Source organism: Numida meleagris, chromosome 2, assembly GCF_002078875.1.
Source record: "Numida meleagris isolate 19003 breed g44 Domestic line chromosome 2, NumMel1.0, whole genome shotgun sequence".
Classification (NCBI taxonomy): Eukaryota; Metazoa; Chordata; class Aves; order Galliformes; family Numididae; genus Numida; species Numida meleagris.
In genome coordinates this window covers 137,455,450-137,463,832 of record NC_034410.1, presented here as the reverse complement: position 1 = coordinate 137,463,832, position 8,383 = coordinate 137,455,450, and the positions used below count along the sequence as shown (strand labels likewise).

General features: G+C 43.6%; 1 pseudogene; it reads left to right on the top strand.

Moving 5' to 3' along the window:
- On the top strand, positions 7,097-8,161 carry LOC110394745 (annotated as a pseudogene).

Sequence of the window (8,383 nt, the reverse complement as noted above, 5' to 3'; positions counted from 1 at the left end):
CCTTCCTTTCTTTTCCTCTCTTCTTCCACTTCTTTGCTTCTTGAACTTTTATTTTATCTTGATTCACAATTTTTCTCATTTTTTGCTCCCCCTTTTTTCTTCGTCCACTGCACTAGACATGGAGGGAGCACTAAGTGAGCAGCTTTGGGGTGCTTAGCTGCCTACCAGGATTAACCCACAATAGAGATTGTAATTAAAAACTTCTCGCTTCATTATACACAGCATTTTGCCACTAGGTAATGCCTTAGATCATTGGACTCATGTGCAATTGTAGAGAGGGCACAGCAATGAACATCTTCTTTCCCAGGGGTACCACAGCACAGCTTTTGCTTTCTCTAATTGCAGCTGCAAGATAGAGGAAGGGGGCTGACCACAGGGCTCCAGCTCTTGTACCACATACAGCCAAGGAATGTGAGCAATTTCAGGATCAGAGCAGCTGAGCTTTCTTGCCCAGAGCTGAGGAAGGCCAAGAGGAAGACTATGCTGCTGGAAGCTTGGTTGGTGACTTTTCTAATTATGTCACAAGTGCACCAGTATATTTTCCCTCTAACTCCAGCTCCCAGCATCCCACAATTACATGAAAATTTCTTTTTTTGCTTGTTAAATAGAGAAAGTTTCTAGACCTTAAGGTCATGCAGGAAAGCTAGAAATTATAAGGATCAAAAAACTAAAAGGCAATCAAGATCAGCCTCTCATTTTTCAGCTGCATCTTAAGGACTTGAGGTAGGAAAAGTCAGCTTGTGATACTGTTGGGAAATAAGTGAAGGATAGAGCAATGGCTCCTGAGCACTTTGAACTGGGTATAAATTTGGACCAACAATTTGGTTCTTCACTCGTGCTGTGTGTCTTGCTAGAGGCAGTGGTAGCATTGATCATCTGACATTATGTGTAATACGATGCAAATGACCTTCAGTCACACCTTCAGACGCAAAGAGGAAGGGATTCACTTTTCCATTGGAGACTATTAACTTCTGAAGGTGTCTAAATTCACTGTGTCCAACATTAAGTGTGCAAATTATCTATAAATACAATGGAGAAAGGTAGTCCCCAAAGAAGAAGAAATGATGTTAGTGGTCTGCTTAACATAGATCACAAGTCTCACACACACAGAGTGAGTATATAATATGCACAAATTCACCAGCTATTGTTTCCCTCACCTAGAATAGATCAAGGGAGAGTCACTACCTTAGTTACTTGCACTGGTTTAAGATGAATTGTTTATAGACCAATCTATTTTGATGTTCATGGACCATATTCTCATTCCGTGTTTGTTTGCTTCAGTGTAAAGTCTAATGACTATGGCATAATTACAGGTACTACTGATTGACACCACTAAGAGGGCTGGGTCCCTGCTTTTCCCCACTGCCCACATTCCAGGGTCACACCTCCACTGGACTAACAACACTTCCTTATGTGTGAGCAGTTGGGTATGAAATTTGGATTTAACGACATTAGGTGTTAAGAAAAAAAAAACCTAAGCCAACAATAAACAACTACTCTTAAACTCTAATGAGGTAATCAAGAACCTGCCGCAGATTTGCATAAGCAGTTTAATTGGACAGTAGATTCTCAAACCTTGGCATTGTATCTGAAAGTAAACAGAAACATATTAGAAACTGAATACTTTGTAATTAACCTTGTTATATGTTTTTAATGAAGACTAAAGTCCCAAGGAAAATTATGGGATATGTATGCCATTGATTTCACTAGAGTGTTGCATGGCAAGAATAATAAAATGGTCTTGCAAGCTTATGTGAGATTCATAAGGACAGAGTAACACTATTACTGCACTGAGCGCAGCTTGACAGTATTGTTATTACCACGCTTGTCACACTTGCTATACATTCTTCAAAATACTCCTAAGAGAAATATGCTCTTAATATCATTACACAATGCCTCCGAATGCAGTCTTCTGTAGCACACATAGTGCTGCATGTAGGTATTTGTGCCCTAGTGTTGCAAGATAAATTCTATTGTGTTTGGTTCCCAGCAATTAAGTAAGACCTTGAAAAGGTTACAGGGTGAAAATACAGTGAAAAATGAAAAAAAAAAAAATGAACAGTAGTTAGAGATGAAGCCACTGTGGTTTCTTGCCTATTGAGGAGTGCTTGGTTGCATTCTTCTGCTTCGATTTCTTCAAAGATTTTGGCCAAAGATTTTTGTGTATCCTCCTGTTCAGATAGCAAAATCTCTTTGCTCACAGAGTTAACAGAGAGAGTGATTCAGGGTCCAGATGAAACACATCTCGTATTTCAGGTAGTACTGACAGGTGAAACAAACACACCATAGATGGCTTTGACCTTTAAGAAGTCTCTGACATATGTAACTGTTTATGTTGAAAGACAGTACAGAGGAAGATGCAAAGAGGAGGGAAGGGCGTACCAAGCACCAGGTTAAGTCCTGGTGAATTAGCACTAGGTTGTGAGGTATTGGAACAGACTGCCCCAGGGAGGTGGTGAAATCACCATCCCTGTAGTTGTTCAAGAAATGTGGAGATGTGGTACTTAGGAACATGGATTACTGGGCATGGTATTGACAGATCAAAGCAGGGTGGCCTGGCGGTGCTGTGATATCCCTCCGGCAGCTCATGGTTCCCATCTCGCATGGGGGAGCTGGGGGAGGGATGGTGCCTACACATCAAGATGAGTGTATGGCTACTCTATGGCAACTCTATGGCTCTGCCTTTCCTGGTTCTCCCAGCTCTGAGTTCATTTGGCTCTGGAAAGATTCTACCACTGACAAAAATTTCAGTTTCCCTCAATGTCTGAATAAAAGAGTAGAGAAAAAATACTATGCTAGTCACCTTACCAGTGCATGGCCTTCAGTGTCTGGCCCAGGCATAGCATTAGAAATGTCCTGCAGGTGTCTTGGTGTCTGCACTCGCTGCTTTCTCAGTTGACCAATGCAGTCTCACTATCTAGCAGATATATTTGTGGCTGCAGAATGGCTTCCTTGTGCAATCAGGAAAGTTCTTCAGCAGTGAGGGCAAAAGGAAAGCAAGTTAATGACACAGTTGTGGTAAAAAAATCACAGGAGAATTGCACTGTTTGACTCAATGCTGTTTCTTGGAGACAACAGACATTTAATAGGGTAAATCATAATGAAATTATTTGCAGAATGAAATGATTCATCCTGTGCATTGGAGCTATGGTGCAGAGAGCAAGGATGACACTAGAGTGAAAAATATAACCTTTCTTGTAAAACAAATTAGAAATCTATTATATATTGTGCAACTCCCTATAAATACTACTGTTTCTATTACATTTGCTCACTGGCTTTGAATTTCTGAAAGAAGGCATGCATGCAAGTGGAAGGATCTCTTTCAGGAAATTTAATTAACTTCCTATCAGAACATGCTAAGTGAAAGCATATGAAGTAGGTGTTCTTAAGTCAGGGTGTTTCTCAGAAAAGACATCTCCTAGATTCTTTAGAGAAAGCTAAATTATGCATGTGTAGCAAATAAGGAAAGCAAGAGGGAGAGGGAGAAAGAGAGGGAGAGGGAGAGGAAAGGGAAAGGGAAAGGGAAAGGGAAAGGGAAAGGGAAAGGGAAAGGGAAAGGGAAAGGGAAAGGGAAAGGGAAAGGGAAAGGGAAAGGGAAAGGGAAAGGGAAAGGGAAAGGGAGGGGAACATTAAATTAAGTTGCATCTGATACTCTGGAGTTTCTCCATTCAGAATGATGTTTATCCACATGGTCTGGAGGTCAATGTGGTGGCTATTATCTGGGACACAGATTCCTGGCAGTGAAGGCCCAAAGGGTGTGGTACTTTGACCATTAAGACCATCAGAAACTATGAGTAGTATCTGTTAAAAAAAGACTGATACATTACTCCAAACAAAAGATGAATGATAGTTCTAAAGCAGACATCAGTGACTCCATGAATTGCTTTGATTCAGTGTACCTACATCTATCAGGAATCTTGGGAGTAAACTGGATAAAACAGTTTTCAGGGACTGGATTTTTGTCCCTATTTCACTTAAGTTCAAGTTGCATTCTCTCTCTCCTCCACTGTTGCATGTGCACTCAAGCATTTACGCTTGCTGTCAGGTCACTTCTGCATATTTTGTAAACATCTACAGGTAAAATAGGTGATGAAACTATGGTTTAAAACTTTTTGTGATTTCTTTGAATTCAAGTGTAAGGTGGGTAAACTGATTTGATAACATAAGAATCACCTTTCTCATACTTCCGTAGAACTGGAACTTAAGCCTACCTGAAAGCAAATTTATAAAATCGAGGACTACAACTTTTTTTGGGTTTATTTTTCATTTTTCTCTATGTGAAAACTCCTAGAAAACCAGAATTCAGAACGACTGAATGCAGTGCTCATGCTGTGCATTTGACCCGGTAAAAACCATGGAGTCTGAGAAAAGGTGATGTTTCCAAAAACAAACAGTAGAAGAAGGAAGCCAGTAAGCTTGCAGGTGTTGTACCTCTTTGTGTTGCCAAAAAAATGAAGGTTATGCCATTAGCTTTACCTTTACACCATATGTCAGCTTAGTCAAAACATGGGCCTTCATAAATCTCCTGTAAAAGGAGATTTGGGGAGAATTAGTCCAGGCTCAAGGTGTCTGAATGCTGAATGCCTGTCTGACTTTCAGCAGCTTATTAACCAATAAAACCATTTCAGGGAGATGCATTAATACTGAAAAACAAATCAAACAACTCAGAGTTTCAGCAATCCTCTGCACTTACAGTGACATCTTAGATTTCCACTCAACAAACTGATCCAGCTGGTCCTACTTTGAGCAGAAGGTTAGGCTAGATGTCCTGGAGAAATCCCTTCCAACCTAAATTATCCTCTGAGTCCAAGAAAAACATATTGGGTGTCCTAACACCTGTGCAAGTCTTGTAGGATTGCTGTCATCCTTTTGAGTACGTGATATACACCTGAACTGCCTTTGACCTACTTCTCTTCTCCAGCTTTGCTGGAGTCAAACAGCCACAGCCACAATACCATGTGCTCTGGTGTTTGTTCATAGAATCATAGAATCATTAAGGTTGGAAAAGACCTCTGAGATCATTTAGTGCAACTATCTACATACCACCAATACTGTCCACTAAGCAATGTCCCTCAGTGCCACATTTCCACAGTTCTTGAACACCTCTAGGGATGGTGACTCGCCCACCTCCTGTTCCAATACCTCACCACTGTTCCAATACCTCACCACTCTTTCTGAGGAAAATTTTTTCCCTAATATCCAACCTGAACGTCTCCTGGTGCAACTTAAAGCCACCTCTCATCCTATCACTGTTACCTGGGAGAAGAGGCCAAACCCCACCTTGCTACAACCTCCTTTCAGAGTGTTGTAGAGAGTTGTAACATCCATTCCAGAGCAATAATTCTTCAGTGGTATTTAGAGAAAGCTTAATATTTCTATAGTATATGTCAAAAGCTACACCCAGTACCACACACTGGAAAGGCAGTTTTAAGATTCCTCAGAGAACATTTCAAGTTCACACCCTTCTTCCAACATTCTTCACAGATAGAGCCAAATTCTCTTGCTGGCTCTGTGCAAAAGCCTGGAGAGTCTCAATTCTTCTGATTACTATGATTACGAGTGAGGATCACTTCATCTCTCAAGCACTTTTGCTTTGATGACTCCCCTTCTCTCTTCAGAGAAGTAAAATCCTATTATCACTGTAAACTGCATTGGCAGGGTGGATGTGAAGGACTTTTGGTTCCAAGAGAAGGTAAAATTGCTTCCAACCATTCTTATCTTTCCTAGAGTAAATTATGCATATGTAATAGCAAGATCAGTGATAGCTGTCCCCTGGTTTCTACCAGGCATGAGCAGCCAAAATATTATAGGCCTCAGATATGAGTACAAGAAGGAAGCCATTTTGTTATGGATTGGCTCCAAATGTGTGCTCCAAGGTGTGCTCCTTCCCTGCGAGTGAAAAAATCTCAGAGTCAAAAATCATAGAATCATAGAATGAGCTAGGTTGGAAAAGACCTACAAGATCACCTAGTCCAACCATCCACCTACCACCAATAACCCCACTAAACCATGTCTCTCAACGCTATATCTAAACGTTTCTTGAACACCTCCAGGGACGGTGACTCCACCACCTCCCTGGGCAGCCTGATCCAGCGCCTGACCACTCTTTCAGAAAAGTAGTATTTCCTAATGTCCAGCCTAAATCTCCCCTGGCGCAACTTGAGGCCATTTCCCCTTGTCCTGTCACAGTTACAAGAGAGAAGAGGCCGACCCCCAGCTCACTACAACCTCCCTTCAGGTAGTTATAGAGAGCGATGAGGTCTCCCCTGAGCCTCCTCTTCTCCAGACTGAACAATCCCAGCTCCCTCAGCCGCTCCTCATAAGGCCTGTGCTCCAGACCCCTCACCAGCTTCGTCACCCTCCTCTGAACACGCTCCAGGGCCTCCATGTCTTTTTTGCAGTGAGGGGCCCAAAACTGGACACAGTACTCGAGGTGGGGCCTCACTAGGCCTGAGTACAGAGGAACAATGATTTCCCTACTCCTACTGGCAACACTATTTCTGATACAAGCCAGGATGCCACTGGCCTTCTTGGCCACCTGGGCACACTGCTGGCTCATGCTCAGCCGAGCGTCGACTAATACCCCCAGGTCCGTTTCCTCCACACAACTTTCGAGCCACTCTGCCCCAAGCCTGAAGCATTGCCTGGGGTTGTTGCGGCCAAAGTGCAGGACCTGGCACTTGGTCTTGTTGAACCTCATCCCACTGGCTTCAGCCCAGAGATCCAGCCTGTCCAGATCTCTCTGTAGGGCCTCTCTACCCCCAGGCAGATTGACACTTCCTGCCAGCTTGGTGTCGTCTGCAAACTTACTGAGGGTGCTCTCGATGCCCTCATCCAGGTCATTAATAAAGATATTGAAGAGGACAGGCCCCAGCACCGACCCCTGGGGAACACCACTCGTGACCGGTCGCCAGCGGGATTTAACTCCATTCACCACCACTCTCTGGGCCCGGCCCTCCAGCCAGCTCCTTACCCAGCAAAGGGTATACCTGTCCAAGCCACAGGCTGCCAGTTTCTCCAGGAGAATACTGTGGGAGACAGTGTCAAAGGCTTTGCTGAAGTCTAGGTAGACCACATAAACAGCCTTTCCCTCATCCACCAGACGGGTCACTCGATCATAGAAGGAGATCAGGTTGGTCAAGCAGGCGCCCCACGCCGCCTTGAGGGCGGGCACCGCAAGATGGCGGCGCGGCGCCCCGTGTGGAGCGGCTGACGGTGCGGTCCCGCCATGCTGCCCGGCTCCCCCGCCGCGCCGCGCCGGCCCCCGCCGCCGCCCGCCGCCTCGCAGCGCCGCGAGATGCCCATCTTCCAGGCGCGGGGGCCGCTCCTCAGCCAGCTGCGGGGCCTGGACTGCGCCGTGCTCATCGGAGAAACAGGCTCAGGAAAGACCACTCAGATCCCTCAGTATCTCTACGAAGCAGGAATTGGCCGCCAGGGTATCACTGCTGTGACACAGCCTCGCAGAGTAGCAGCTATATCCTTAGCTACCAGAGTCTCAGATGAGAAGAGGACGGAGCTGGGGAAACTGGTTGGCTACACTGTGCGCTTCGATGACCTTACATCTGATGAAAAATGGGATTGTTAGATCTTAATCCATAAATTAAGACTGGCCACTCTGTATTCTTTGAATTTTCATAAAATTATATTTAAGTCAACAATCAGCTTTTACATGTTCCCTCCAAATCTTTTGCTTTCAGAACAATTAAACAAGACCTCATTTTTCCACCAAAATAAAGCAGTATAAGCCAATGATCAAAAACATGTCCTGAACATTTCATCTCGTATGGTCTCTTCTCTTTTTTGCTCTGAGGGATACAATTAAAAATCCTCATCTTTCTTCATCATTCACATTTCCATTTTTTCTCTTTTTGGAGTTCACAACTAGCTTTGCCAAGCTGCACCCCAGCAAAATGCAATGAATCCATTTTAAATGAAAGAATCAGAAACTAGAGGATAAACTGAAGCATTTTAGGAATCTCAGGGTCTGAAGGAACCTGTCTGATGAGATCTGAACCATCAAAATTTTGCAGTAATTGAGGAAAACCAGGATTTGACCACCAGTAGTTAGAACTGGGACAAACACCATTGCAGTTTAAGCCTCCAACAAACAAGAACATTCTTCAGAAAATGAGAGCAGATGCACTGCTTCTACTGTATCCTGATTTTTAAGGGCATTTGAGTTGATCTTTTCATAAGACTCAGAGTCTTTATCAGAATTTATTCAAACTGGGGAAGGTTAGATTATAACTGGAAAAGATCAGGTGTGATTCAAGGTAATTTACCCAAGATGAACTTCTGGTTTTCTCTTGAACCAAGAGAATCCCAACCATTAATTAAACTTCCCGGTTTAGGTGAAGCAGTGTTTGCAGAGATTAGTTGCTCT